This window comes from Triturus cristatus, chromosome 1_1 (genome assembly GCF_964204655.1).
Source record: "Triturus cristatus chromosome 1_1, aTriCri1.1, whole genome shotgun sequence".
In the NCBI taxonomy this organism is placed as follows: Eukaryota; Metazoa; Chordata; class Amphibia; order Caudata; family Salamandridae; genus Triturus; species Triturus cristatus.
In genome coordinates, this window is record NC_140579.1 from 460,805,856 (window position 1) to 460,819,844 (window position 13,989).

Sequence of the window (13,989 nt, forward strand, 5' to 3'; positions counted from 1 at the left end):
CTTAATCTCCCAACTAAAAACGGACACAGGGCGTGTTTACACAATGGTGAAAGGAGGGGACGGGGCCTGAGTTAACGTGTGCAAAAACGCCCTGTGGCCTGTTTTAAGAGGTAGTTTTAATCCCCATGCCCTATTATATACTAGGGGCTTATAGAGGAGGTAAGGCTAATCACAGGGGGACCCCAACGCATAATGTTCCCTAGTGTATGTAGGTGTTTTCACTGTATTCTAAGTGTCTTTTAACATAGCACTGGCTCTAGGACTGGTTAGTCAGACTCAGTTACCACCAGTATCCGTCTGAAAAAGTTGAGGGTACAGGATGATTTTGCAACAAGGCTTCTTTCTGCTCTTCTTTTTGTGCTTTCTGCACGTTATCCTTCTTCCTGCACTTATCTTCGTATTTGAGGACTTCTGTTGCTTCTTTCTGCACTTCTTTTGTTTCTTTCTGTGCATTTTTTCTTCTTTCTTCACATGTCCTATCTCTGTAGGCATAGTTAGAAATTAGCATTTAAAAAACCTTTGAAATTAACAGAAAAAACCATAGGTTTCAGGCACGTTATAGTTAGGAATTAGCATTTAAAAAACCTCAGAAATTCACTGAAAAAACCATAGGTTTCAGGGGTGTTATAGTTAGCTGGACTTTTCACTTGTACAAAACCATTGAAATTCCCCCGTTATAGTTAGTTCAGCTAACTATAACTCGCGCGCCCGCAATGCACTGCTGATGACGTCACATATTACATCACTCATGACATGGTCAGTGACATCACTCATGACATCACTGATGACATCTCAAATGACATCACTGATGACATCACTGATGACATCATCCTTGTGATAGAGTGGCAGACCTCCTCTCACCCTAATATAACCTTTGATACACACATTCAAAAATAGAGACTAAAATTTTCAAAACAATGGACATACCAATACCAGTTACAACAACCTCTTCAGTAATTCTAAGATCCACATACACATCCACTCATTCACCAACAGTCCAATACAGTCACTCATACATGTACTCACTCATCATATGTACTCATACACCTATACATCCTGTTACACAATGCCACTCATCCATAGTTACTCACACACATAGTCACTCATGCTAATAAAGAATCAAACATACATTTACTTGCATATACAGTTATACACACACCACCACACTTACTTCTACGGAAACTTACACATACTTAGTCTTTTAAACAATCACTTATAGAAACACATACTTATTCATACAGGAACTCTTTCAATCTCTCACTCTCACATATACTCACATATATACACCAATAGTCACATATACTAGTTTAAAACATATGTAGTTACTCATAAAGACACTATTGAGACAGTCATTCACTCACTAACACACCCATACACACACTCATCCACCCATACAGTCCTGCACACATACTGTGTTCAACACATACAAACAGTGAGTCACTCATTCATGCACCTATGCACTACGTAATACCCCCACCGAACCATGCAGACACTCAGACTGATACTCAAAAAACCAACTAATAACCTATATAGACACCCATGTAGCTACTCACCAACCCATGCAGCCACTTATACACAAAGTGAGAGACTGATACAGATATTTACATATTTAAACATTACTCACTAAGCCATGTATTCACTATGATACACTTAATCAGTCAGTTACACAATCAATTTTTCAAAAACAAATCATCCATTTAGACACTTATATACCCATTTATTCTTCCATCGACCTTGAGATATACATATATAAAACATATTTAATTTTCAGAATAACACACATTCACTGGATGATGTCATCAGTGATGTCATCAGTGATGTCATTTGAGATGTCATCAGTGATGTCATGAGTGATGTCACTGACCATGTCATGAGTGATGTAATATGTGACGTCATCAGCAGTGCATTGCGGGCGCGCGAGTTATAGTTAGCTGAACTAACTATAACGGGGGAATTTCAATGGTTTTGTACAAGTGAAAAGTCCAGCTAACTATAACACCCCTGAAACCTATGGTTTTTTCAGTGAATATATATATATATATTATCTACTGGCGGTCGCCAGTAGATAGTTATAGTTAGGACCCTGTTTCCATAGGAAATCCGCAACATTCTATTTGGAATAACTTTGGCGCCGGTCGACGAATCCTCGCGAAATTTTCAAAATAGGTGGGGCGCTACACTCCGCTCCTACCCTGAAAGTCTCGAGGGGATTCGTCAAGCGGGGGCTGAGAAAAAAGGGGGGTCCCAAAACGCGTTTTTCCCATGCATTTTTCCATAGGACCTTTAGACACAGCTACAGCCCGAATGGCCGAACAGAGTTACTTGAAATTTGGCAGAGAGGTAGTCCTCAGGTCAAGGAAGTGCATTTTGTAGGTCTGGTGTAAATCTGTTCAGTAGATCCTGAGAAAATAGCATTTAAATCAATATATATATCTGAGGCAGCTTACGGTGCGCTTACCGTGCGCTTACGGTAAGCTTAACGTGGGCACGCGGTGCGCGTAGCGCACCGCGCATGCACGGCACTAACTGCGTAAAGTGGGCGCGCGCACCGCGTGCTCACTGTGCGCGCACGGTGCGCGAAGCGCACCGTGCGCGCACGGAACGAACTGTGTTAAGTGGGCGCGCACGCCACGAATGGCGTAAAGTAACTTAGCATTTAAAAAACCGTACAAATTCACTGAAAAACCATAGGTTTCACACACGTTATAGTTAGGAATTAGCATTTAAAAAACCTTGCAAATTCACTGAAAAAACCATAGGTTTCACACATGTTATAGTTAGCTGGACATTTTACTGATAAAAAACCAATGAAATTCCCCCGTTATAGTTAGTGCAGGCAACTATAACTCACGCGACCGCAATCCTCTGCTGATGACATATGTGTCTTTATGAAAAAAAAATATTTGTAATATATGTATAGCTAAAATTTAATGGAAGAAGACATGGGCAAAAAAGTGTCTAAATACAGTATTAGCATCAGCAGAGGATTGCGGTCGCGTGAGTTATAGTTGCCTGCACTAACTATAACGGGGGAATTTCATTGGTTTTTTTTCAGTAAAATGTCCAGCTAACTATAACATGTGTGAAACTTATGTTTTTTTCAGTGAATATATATATATGTATATATATATATATTACCTACTGGCAGTCGCCAGTAGGTAGTTATAGTTAGGACCTATTTTCCATAGGAAATCCACATCATTCTATTTGGAATAACGTTGGCGCCGATTGACGAATCTTCGAGAAATTTTCCAACCTTTTGTCCAGCTTTGGTCTGCTCCTATCCTGAAAATTTCACAGTGATACGTCAAGCGGAGGCCGAGAAAAAAGGGGGGTCCCAAAACCCGTTTTCCACATGCATTTTCCCATAGGACATGTTGACGCAGCTACAGCCTGAACTGCTGAACGGAATTACACCAAATTTGGCAAAGAGGTAGTCCTCAGTTCAGACTCGTGCCTTTTGCTTAAATGGTGTAAATCTGTTCAGTAGTTCCTGAGAAAATTAGAGTTAAAAAGATAGATATATCTGGGCGGAGCCTAACCACACATCTCATCGTGAGATCTGATTGGCTGTCAGTACTTCATCCAAGAAGTATTGGCAGCCATCTTGCGACCAATATACATGATAGCACCTCATTAAAAAAGCATTGCAGTTAATAGAAGGTGTTAAGACTTTAGTTACATTATAAATCATTTGTTGATGGTACCATACTCATTTTAGGAATTGTGGTGTGTTCTAAGGTGATTTTACCATGTAAAAAAGCCTTCTGCTGTGATATCATGAATCATGTTTGAGAGAAAACTATTTCCTCATGCTTTTCCCACAGAGGTTTGGAAGGTGATCTATAAGCTAAACTGAGAGAATATTTTCTGTAAATTCATATTATCTTTCTCAGTCATGTGAGAATGAAGTCTGACGTTCTCAGTAAAACATGTACATCCAACAAGGGCAGAGACTGTCAGTTGATTACTTTGTGTTCTACTGCAGCTTCCCAGAGTGTTCTAAAGAACAACTAGAGCGCTAACAGTCCTACTTATGACAAACGTATTGCACACCTGAAGCCATCTTGACTGGATTAAAGTGGTAACTCTTAAAACATTTAATTTAACAAGGAACAAAATGAGGGGGTTCATTTTGCCATAGAAAGTATGATTAGTGCTGCAGGAAGAAAAATTAGGGCACATTTTGAGTGACTTCTCAAATCCTCTTCTATTTCATAAAACAATTATGACTTTCAGACTGAAACATGCACTATCAATACTAGCAGCAGACTTCCCTGGTGAGCAGTAGCTTTACTACAGTGATCTAATAAGCAGCTAGAGTGCTAACATTCTGAATTTATGGCAAATGTGTGACACATCTGAATGCCTTCTTGATGGAATCAAAGTAAAAATCTGAAAGTATTTCCTACTGAGGAGACTGTAGTAAATGAGGAAATTAGGAAACTTCATAACAAATAGGTCTCCCAAAATTGCCACCAGAGACAAAAGAGCCCAAATGTAGCCCAAATATCACCCAGATGTAGCCCAAGTATAGCCCAATGACAGAATGTCCCAGAGTGTTCTAACGAACAACTAGAGCGCTAACAGTCTTACTTATGACAAAAGTATGGCACACCTGAAGCCATCTTGATTGGAATAAAGTGGTAACACTTAAAACATTTAATTTACAAAGGAACAAAATGAGGGGGTTCATTTTGCCACAGAAATTATGATTAGTGCTGCAAGAAGAAAAATAAGGGCACATTTTGACTTCTCAAATCCTCTTCTATTTCATAAAAAAATTCTGACATGCAGACTGAAACATGCACTTTGAATACCAGCAGCAGACTTCCCTGGTGATCAGTAGCTTTACTACAGTGATCTAATGAGCAACTAGAGTGTTAACATTCAGAATTTATGACAAATGTGTGACAAATCTGAATGCCTTCTTGATGGAACCAAAGTAAAAAACTGAATGTATTTCCTACTGAGGAGACTGCAGTAAATGAGGAAATTAGGAAACTTCATAACAAATAAATCTCCCAAGATGGCCACCAGAGACAAAAGAGCCCAAATGTAGCCCAAATATCACCCAGATGTAGCCTTAGTATAGCGCAATGACAGAATGTCCCAGAGTGTTCTTAAGAACAACTAGAGCGCTTACTGTCTTACTTATGACAAAAGTATGGCACACCTGAAGCCATCTTGATTGGAATAAACCGGTAACACTTAAAACATTTAATTTAAAAAGGAACACAATGAGGGGGTTCATTTTGCCATAGAAATTATGATTAGTGCTGAAGAAAGAAAAATTAGGGCACATTTTGAGTGACTTCTCAAATCCTTTTCTATTTCATTAAAAAATGTTGATATGCAGACTGAAACATGCACTTTTAATACCAGCAGCAGACTTCCATGGTGAGCAGTAGCTTTACTACAGTGATCTAATGAGCAACTAGAGTGCTAACATTCAGAATTTATGGCAAATGTGTGACATAACTGAATACCTTCTTGACGGAAGTAAAGTATTTCCTACTGAGGAGATTGCAGTAAATGAGGAAATTAGGAAACTTCATAACAAATAAATCTCTCAAGATGGCCACCAGAGACAAAAGAGCCCAAATGCAGCACAAATATCACCCGGATGTAGCCCACATGTAGCCCAATGACAGAAGTGTGCAAAACACTTTTTTTTTGCGTATTTGCAGTTTTATATAGTGCAGACTTGTCAGGTATTGGAGTGCTTTACATGAGCATTGGTTACATCACACAGGATCAAATTCATTTTGGTTGTAGGCATGGGGAGATTAAGTGATTTGACCAGAATCACAGAATGTTGAGCTGAAACAGAAACTCCAACCTGGTTCCCCAGTTGCAAAGTCTGCAGCTCTGGAAGTAACACCACATCCTCTCCCCTAGGTGCAACATTTAATCAAGTGGTCAACTGGATAAAAATACATAAATATTACAAATAATTTAAAAGTTCATGTCGCTATTTGAAAACTCAGAAAAGATGTCCTCATTTCAGTTTTTTAGAGCACTAACCATAATTTTGATGCAAATAAGACCCTCTAATATATGTAATTTCTAAAGGAAATGCTCTAGGTATTACAGTTTTGATTACATCAAGATGACGTCAGGCGTTCCACGCTTTTGTAATAAATATAGAATGTTAGCAATCTAGTTGTTCATTGGGATACTGTTGAGAGGCAGAGGCCAGGAGCACGGACTCTGAAAATTGAAGGCATGTAGGAGAGTGCAGAGGCAACAATTTGACCACACTGGGCAGGCAGGAAGGGCAGTGGCAGCACAACAGACTATGGAGGGCAGTGGAAAGGGGGGCAGGGGCAACAATTCAACAATACAGGACTGGCAAGAGAGGCTATGGCAATATAATAGACCATTGTGGGCAGAAGGAAGAGGCAGTTGTAGTACAGCCATACATGCTAACAGACCCGTTTGAGCCAGGAAACATCCAATGTTTTTAAGCTCAAATGGGCTTTGTTTGATCTGTCTCCTGTCTACAAATTTCTCTTTTTCAATGTAACTCAAGGGGGAAAATCAATACCCCAGTTTTTTTTCAAAATCTCCCTCTTACCAAGGTCAAAATGTTCGCAAGTATGGTACATTGGATCATGGTAGGCAGGAGGAATTGGGGTAGGGACATGGACTCGGATAACAGAGGACAGGAGGGACATGGATGTAATGTAATGTAATGTAATGTAATGTAAAAAATTCTTATAGAGCGCAACTTACACCGGACGGTTTCTTGGCGCTAAGCACTTACTTGAGAAGAGGCAGAAAAAGAAAGAAGAGTGCTTATGTATAAATAAAGTGAAAGAGATGGGTTTTGAGAAGGGGCCTAAAGTGAGGGTGAGAAGGAGAAAGTCTGATATCCAACGGGAGTGAATTCCAGAAGGAGGGAGCTAGAAAGGAGAATCTGAGGCCACCGTGTTTTTTGCGCCTAAACCTAGGCGTCTGGAGGAGCGCGTGATGAGAGGAGCGAAGGTGCCTAGAGGGAACATAGGGATGCAAGAGAGTAGAAATAAAAGAAGGACTAATACCGGCCAAAGATTTATGAATCAGACAGCCACGTTTAAACTTGCAACGCTCCGATAGAGGGTGCCAGTGCAAGGCTTTGAGCAGAGAGTGGACGTGAGAATGTTTGGGGCAGTGATAGATCAGGCGAGCAGCCTGATTCTGTATCGGCTGTAGTCTTTTAATTTGATACTGTGGGATGCCTACATACAGAACATTGGCATAGTCAATTCGGGAAATGACTAATGCCAGTAGTGCCAGGGTGAGGGCCTCGGTGGTCAAAAAATTGGCTATTTTCCGAATCTTCCTAAGCTGGAAGAAGCAAGAAGACACAGTGGCACTGACCTGGTGTTTCATAGAGAGATCGTGGGAAATGTAGACTCCCAGACTTTTCACCTTGTCAACCGGGCGGGGAGAGAGACCCAGAGAAGGGGGCCAAAACGTCGAGTTCCAGGGGTTGGATGGGCCTCCGACAAGAACAAGCTCAGTCTTGTCGGGGTTAAGCTTGAGGTGGTGAGCACCCATCCAATCACTGATATGACAGAGGGTGAGTTGGAAATCTTGAATCGCTTCGTCAGATGAGTCAAGGTTGAAAACAAGCTGAATGTCATCTGCATAATTAAATGCAGTGACATTCCTTCCCCGGAGGGAGCGAATGAGAGGAGTAAGATACAAATTGAATAAAAGTGGTGACAAAGACGAGCCCTGTGGAACGCCGCAAGTAAGCCGCATTTTGTCAGCCGAAAACTGGGAGAGCCGCACAGATTGATGGCGGATCGTCAGAAAGGAGCGGACCCAACTAAGGGCCGTCCCACTGATACCTGCCTCTTTGACACGGTCGGCCAAGATGGTATGGTCGACCGTGTCAAAGGCCGCCGAAAGGTCTAGGAGGATCAGGGCTTGACTGGTATTAGAGTCGGCACCTCTACGGAGTTCCTCCATGACAGAGAGTATAACTGCTTCCGTCGAGTGAGCAGGTCTAAACCCGGCTTGCTGGGTGTCTAAGAAGTTAGACTCTTCAATAAAAGAGGTGAGGACTCCAGTCACGTGAGTCTCAAGTACCTTACTCAAGTAAGGGAGAAGGGAAATAGGGCGAAAATTGCCCATAACTGTAGGGTCGGCATTAGGTTTTTTTAATACAGGAACCACCTCAGCATTCTTAAACTGACTAGGCACCTCACCGAACAGAAGAGAGTTGTTCAGGAGGGCTAGTGGAGGGGTGGGGCAAGCCGAAAAGGCAGCATGGAGGATCGCAGGAGGGCAGCAATCGATGGGAGAGCCAGATGAGACTTTGTTAAGCAAGGAAAGAAAGTCGCATTCTAGTATAGGGGGAAACTGAGTAAGGGAGTGGGGATTAGAAAAGGGAGTGATATCAGTAGGGAACATCACCGGGGATCCAGAGAGGATACTGTGTTTGATTTTACAGATTTTATCAATAAAAAATTGATCGAGGGAATCACAGAGAGCCTGAGATGGGAGGGGTTTGAGGGTCACCCTATCAGGATGTGAGAGCTCCTCCACAATAGCAAAAATTTCTTTTGATTTTTGTGCAGAGTTAAGAATTTTGGTAGAAAAGTAGGCCTTTTTTGCAGCTGAAATGGCCTGTTTATATTCGCCGGAGAGTTTTAGGAATTGTAGCTTTTCTGAGTGATCGTAGTTTCTGCGCCAACGGCGCTCGGCTTGGCGGAGTCCCAATTTTAGAGATTTGAGGCTGTCCGAGAACCATCGATGTGCGTCTTGGGGACGCTTAGTTCTAATTATCTTAAGGGGGGCAACCTTATCGCTGGCGGACTCCAGCCATTTAGCAAGTGCGACTTCTTGGGAGTCTATGGAGCCGGAACTGGGCAGAGCCGAGGATGTTAGAGATGTAAAAAATGAGTCAAGGTTTGCTTTATTCCAATTGCGGGCCAAGAGGCTAGGCCTCGGCTGCGGGAAGGCGACTTAATACCTAGATTATAGGTCCACACTTGATCAAGAGTGTGGCCCTTAGAGTGAGTAGCCATATGGATATGTTGGAGGCCGTTGAGCCCAGTTAATAGGTCGGTAAAAGCCAGAGAGGAAGAGCATTCAGAGGCGTCTGATGGCCAGTAGTTGAAATCTCCCAGAACCAGAAGTTTGGAATAGTTGATAATAAGCTGGGAGAGTAAGTCGCCAACGGGCAAAGAAAAATTTGGCATAGGTTGGGGGGGGCGGTATACCAAGGTAAGAGGAGACACCGAGGATTCAAAACGAATAACTAGGTAGTCGACCTGAGGGTTATCGGGTAGGGAAAGGGAGGTAAACCTAAGGGGAAGTTTAATAATGGCGGCAACGCCGCCACCCGGTTTCCCAGCTGGGCGGTTGGCTTGAAGAATATAATACCCAGGTGGAATGGCTGCCAAAATGTCAGGGGAGGAATCCTCGTTCAGCCAAGTCTCAGTTATAAGTAGGATATCTGGTCGGTCTACGTCCAGAAGGTGGCATATGGCAAGTTGATGACGGACTAACGACCGAGTGTTAAGATATATAATTGCTAATTCCATGTTGGCAGGAGCCTGAGCAGGCAGGGATAAGGAGGGAGGGGAAGTAACTATATGTCCAGAAACAAGGGAAGATGGCAGGGTCCGGAACTCAGGGAAAGTCCTGCGGGCTTGTAGAATGCCAAGTTGTTTAAGTTTTAACTGACTAGTAGCGGCCAGCGGCCGGGATATGTGTAGGGAGATTAAGTCCCTAGGAGAGTAGGATATAAGTTGGGCAGAGTAACAGGCCCCGGGCCCCGGCCGGCCGCGGACGGGCGCAGACAGGCTTGCCTTAGGTGCGCCTTCGGCGCGTCCGCTGCACGGCCGCGACATCGTTCTTGAAATAGCGGAGGTGCGTGGCGCGTGCGCAGACAGCAGCAACAGCTATGACGCTACCCTTCGTATTGGGAGCGTGAAGGTGGCGAGTGCAAGTACGCGGAAGTAAGTAAACAACTGATTGGCGCAATAACAAGTTTTAAAAAGCTAAAATACCCCCCAGGAGCATAACACACAGCTCCTTAGCCCCACAAGTGAAGATTAAGACAAAATTAAAACAAATTTAGGCAATGCAAAATAGTTGTGGCAGGTAACAGTTCCTGACCTCAAGGGTGCTGCTGCGCGGCCGCGACCTCGCTCCTAAAATAGCGGAGGTGCGTGGCGCGTGCGCAGACAGCAGCAACAGCTATGACGCTACCCTTCGTATTGGGAGCGTGAAGGTGGCGAGTGCAAGTACGCGGACGTAAGTAAACAACTGATTGGCGCAATAACAAGTTTTAAAAAGCTAAAATACCCCCCAGGAGCATAACACACAGCTCCTTAGCCCCACAAGTGAAGATCAAGACAAAATTAAAACAAATTTAGGCAATGCAAAATAGTTGTGGCAGGTAACAGTTCCTGACCTCAAGGGTGCTGCTGCGCGGCCGCGACCTCGCTCCTAAAATAGCGGAGGTGCGTGGCGCGTGCGCAGACAGCAGCAACAGCTATGACGCTACCCTTCGTATTGGGAGCGTGAAGGTGGCGAGTGCAAGTACGCGGAAGTAAGTAAACAACTGATTGGCGCAATAACAAGTTTTAAAAAGCTAAAATACCCCCCAGGAGCATAAGACACAGCTCCTTAGCCCCACAAGTGAAGATTAAGACAAAATTAAAACAAATTTAGGCAATGCAAAATAGTTGTGGCAGGTACCAGTTCCTGACCTCAAGGGTGCTGCTGCGCGGCCGCGACCTCGCTCCTAAAATAGCGGAGGTGCGTGGCGCGTGCGCAGACAGCAGCAACAGCTATGACGCTACCCTTCGTATTGGGAGCATGAAGGTGGCGAGTGCAAGTACGCGGAAGTAAGTAAACAACTGATTGGCGCAATAACAAGTTTTAAAAAGCTAAAATACCCCCCAGGAGCATAACACACAGCTCCTTAGCCCCACAATTGAAGATTAAGACAAAATTAAAACAAATTTAGGCAATGCAAAATAGTTGTGGCAGGTAACAGTTCCTGACCTCAAGGGTGCTGCTGCGCGGCCGCGACCTCGCTCCTAAAATAGCGGAGGTGCGTGGCGCGTGCGCAGACAGCAGCAACAGCTATGACGCTACCCTTCGTATTGGGAGCGTGAAGGTGGCGAGTGCAAGTACGCGGAAGTAAGTAAACAACTGATTGGCGCAATAACAAGTTTTAAAAAGCTAAAATACCCCCCATGGAGAGGTGTGTAATGAAGTAACATGGCTCCATGCCAGAACACTAGGCATGGAACCAGCTTGTTCTGAGGTTCTGTCATGTGAGGGTTCTATGATGACAGTTGATATGCTGGCTGTTGGTTGAGGCTGTAATAAATACCTTCCACCACATATCTTCATCTGGTGTGAATTTACTTTATTACACTGGCGACGTTTGGGCGGAGAAAAGAACCCAGAGGAAGGGACAGCCTCAACAACAACAAAGAAGGAAGAGCTTGGATTATTAAAGAGAAAAAAAGGTGATAACTTACAGAGACGTGCTGGATGAGGATCGAGCATTTTGAAGCATGTTCAAGCAGTGAAAAGTGGGAAATTGCGGTTGTAAGAGCCTTGTGGAAAGCTGTTTGAGCAGGTACTGAGGATCAAAGTGGTCTCTCTATGCTTCATGACGTCTGAAGGTCAGTGAGCAATTGAAAAAGGACTGAAGGCTGTGGGAAAGGTTGGCGGCCATCTTGAGTGTGGTGAAAGGAGAAGAACAAGCCAGACTAACTAAAGAAAATAGACCAGATGTTTGGTTGCGGCCATTTTGAGTGAGGAAAACGATCCGAGATTGCTCAAAGAGGAAGCAAGCCCAACTGCCTGAAGAAAATGGACCAAATGTTTCGTGGCGGCCATCTTAGATGAGGAAGAGTTTGGTTGCGGCCATTTTGAGTGAGGAAAACGATCCGAGATTGCTCAAAGAGAAAGCAAGCCCAACTGCCTGAAGAAAATAGACCAAATGTTTTGTGGCGGCCATCTTAGATGAGGAAGAAGGAATTTTTTCTTATATATTTTTTTTTTTTTTTAAATTCTTTTTTGCAGCACAAGTGTTGGAGGACATCGAAGAAGATCATCGACGGTCTATTGGAAGTTGAGAATTGGACGGAGACTGGATAAGGATCACTATATTGGTTGGTGGTCAGGGGAATAAACGTTTCTTTTGAAAGTTGATTACACTTGTGGAATACAAGTATTTGAGCGTTGTAAATTGAATTAAACTGAAAAGGTCATCTGCAGTGACAAACACACCATCAACAAACGTGTTTGATATAGCGGTATCGTGCTGGGACATATGATGACTGACACATCTTTTGGACTTTAAGCACTTTTAGCAACTAGTTGGGTTGTGGGGAAGTAGTGATTTACACCTCTTGTGAGTATGCAGAATGTTACCGCGCCGCCGTTTTTCTTGTCAGATCCAGGAGAACCGGTTATTAAGTGGAAGAAATGGAAAAAGATTTTTGAAAATTATGCCAGGGTGTGTGGAACGAATTTGAGTGGTGAAAGGAAGCAGGCACTTTTGTTACATTGTTTAGGGGGTGAAGGACAAGAGGTGTTGGAAAATCTACCTCCTTGGTCGCAAAATGATCAGAGGGGGTTGAATGATTATGAAATATGTGCAAGACAACTAGATTTACATTACTTGCCAAAGATTAGTACTATTATGGAAAGGTACCATTTTGGTTTGCGGGAGCAAAGAAAAGAGGAGAGTGTGGAAGAATATATTACGGCTTTGCGGAAGTTGGCTTCAAGTTGTAAATTTGGGGCGTTGGTAGAGGAAAGGATTAGAGATCAGTTTGTGCTGAGGTGTTGCAGTGATAAAGTGAGGGAAGAACTCTGGCTAAAGGACGAGCCACCGTTGGATGAGGTTATTAGTATTGCAAAAAGGGTAGAGCATATGTTAAAGTGTGTTGGAGAACTAAGTAAAGAACATGAAGAAGACAAGGTCAGTGTAAAAGCACAAGAAGTGGAGTGTCGAGCCATACAAAAAGATGAGAGGGAAAAAAATTATGAGGGTGTCTGCGAGAAAGGTGTTGTAATAGAAAAAAACGCAGGAAAGACACAAGGGAATAGGAGGTTTGCAACACCTTTTCAGGGAAATTGCTACAGATGTGGAAGATTTGGACACATGACTAATGCAAGTGAGTGTCCTGCTAATAGGGTTACTTGCAATGTATGTGGAAAAAGAGGACATTTTGGAAAAAATTGTAGGATGAGGAATAGGAGAGATTCAAGATCAGAAATAAAGGAAGTCAGTTTTCAAGTTAGTGAGAGTGAGGTGGAACATCCCTCTGAGTGGGTTTTGGTGGGGGATGTTAGAGTCAAAATGAAATTTGATTCATGCTCTCACATCACGTTTCTCTCAAAGGATCTTTTTATGAAGAATTTTCAAGGAAGGAAGAAACTGTCCAAACCTAATATTAAACCTACGAGTTATGGTGGGTTGCCAATTAAGTTATTAGGTTATTTTGATGACTGCATTGAGTACAATGGTAGGTTCACTGATGCTAGGATTTATGTTGCTGAGAGGGGTGATAATTTGTTGAGCTGGAGTCATCAAGCTCGTTTGGGTGTCATTCTCAATCCTAATGCACATCCATCTGTTCAGGTACAATCTATTGAGGGTGACGAAAACAAGTTTGTGAGAGCGTTTGGTGAATTGTTCAGTGACACCTTGGGGTGTTTAAAGGGGTACAATCACCATATTAAGTTGAAACAGGGTGCAGTACCAGTTGTGGCAAAAGTTAGACGCATTCCCATTTGTATCCAAGATGCTGTACAAAAAGAGATAGAGAAATTGTTGTCCACTGGTGTTATACAGCCTGTAGAGGCAACGGAGTGGTTAGCTCCCATTGTTGTGGCACGTAAACCAAATAATGAAATCCGTTTATGTGTGGATCTTCGTGCCTTAAATAAAGAAGTAGTGGTTGACAAGTTCCCACTTCCCAATATTGAGGAATTAGTATCATCGTTGGATGGTGC

At 43.1% G+C, this 13,989-nt stretch overlaps 1 long non-coding RNA gene across 1 annotated transcript in view; it reads right to left on the bottom strand.

Moving 5' to 3' along the window:
• Positions 1 to 11,643, bottom strand: part of LOC146870425 (uncharacterized) — a 197,508-nt gene extending 185,865 nt beyond the window's left edge. Inside the window, exon 1 of the long non-coding RNA XR_014959387.1 lies at positions 11,499 to 11,643. This is a non-coding gene — a long non-coding RNA (uncharacterized LOC146870425). The remainder of the gene's footprint in view (positions 1 to 11,498) is intronic.
• Positions 11,644 to 13,989: the final 2,346 nt, after the last annotated feature.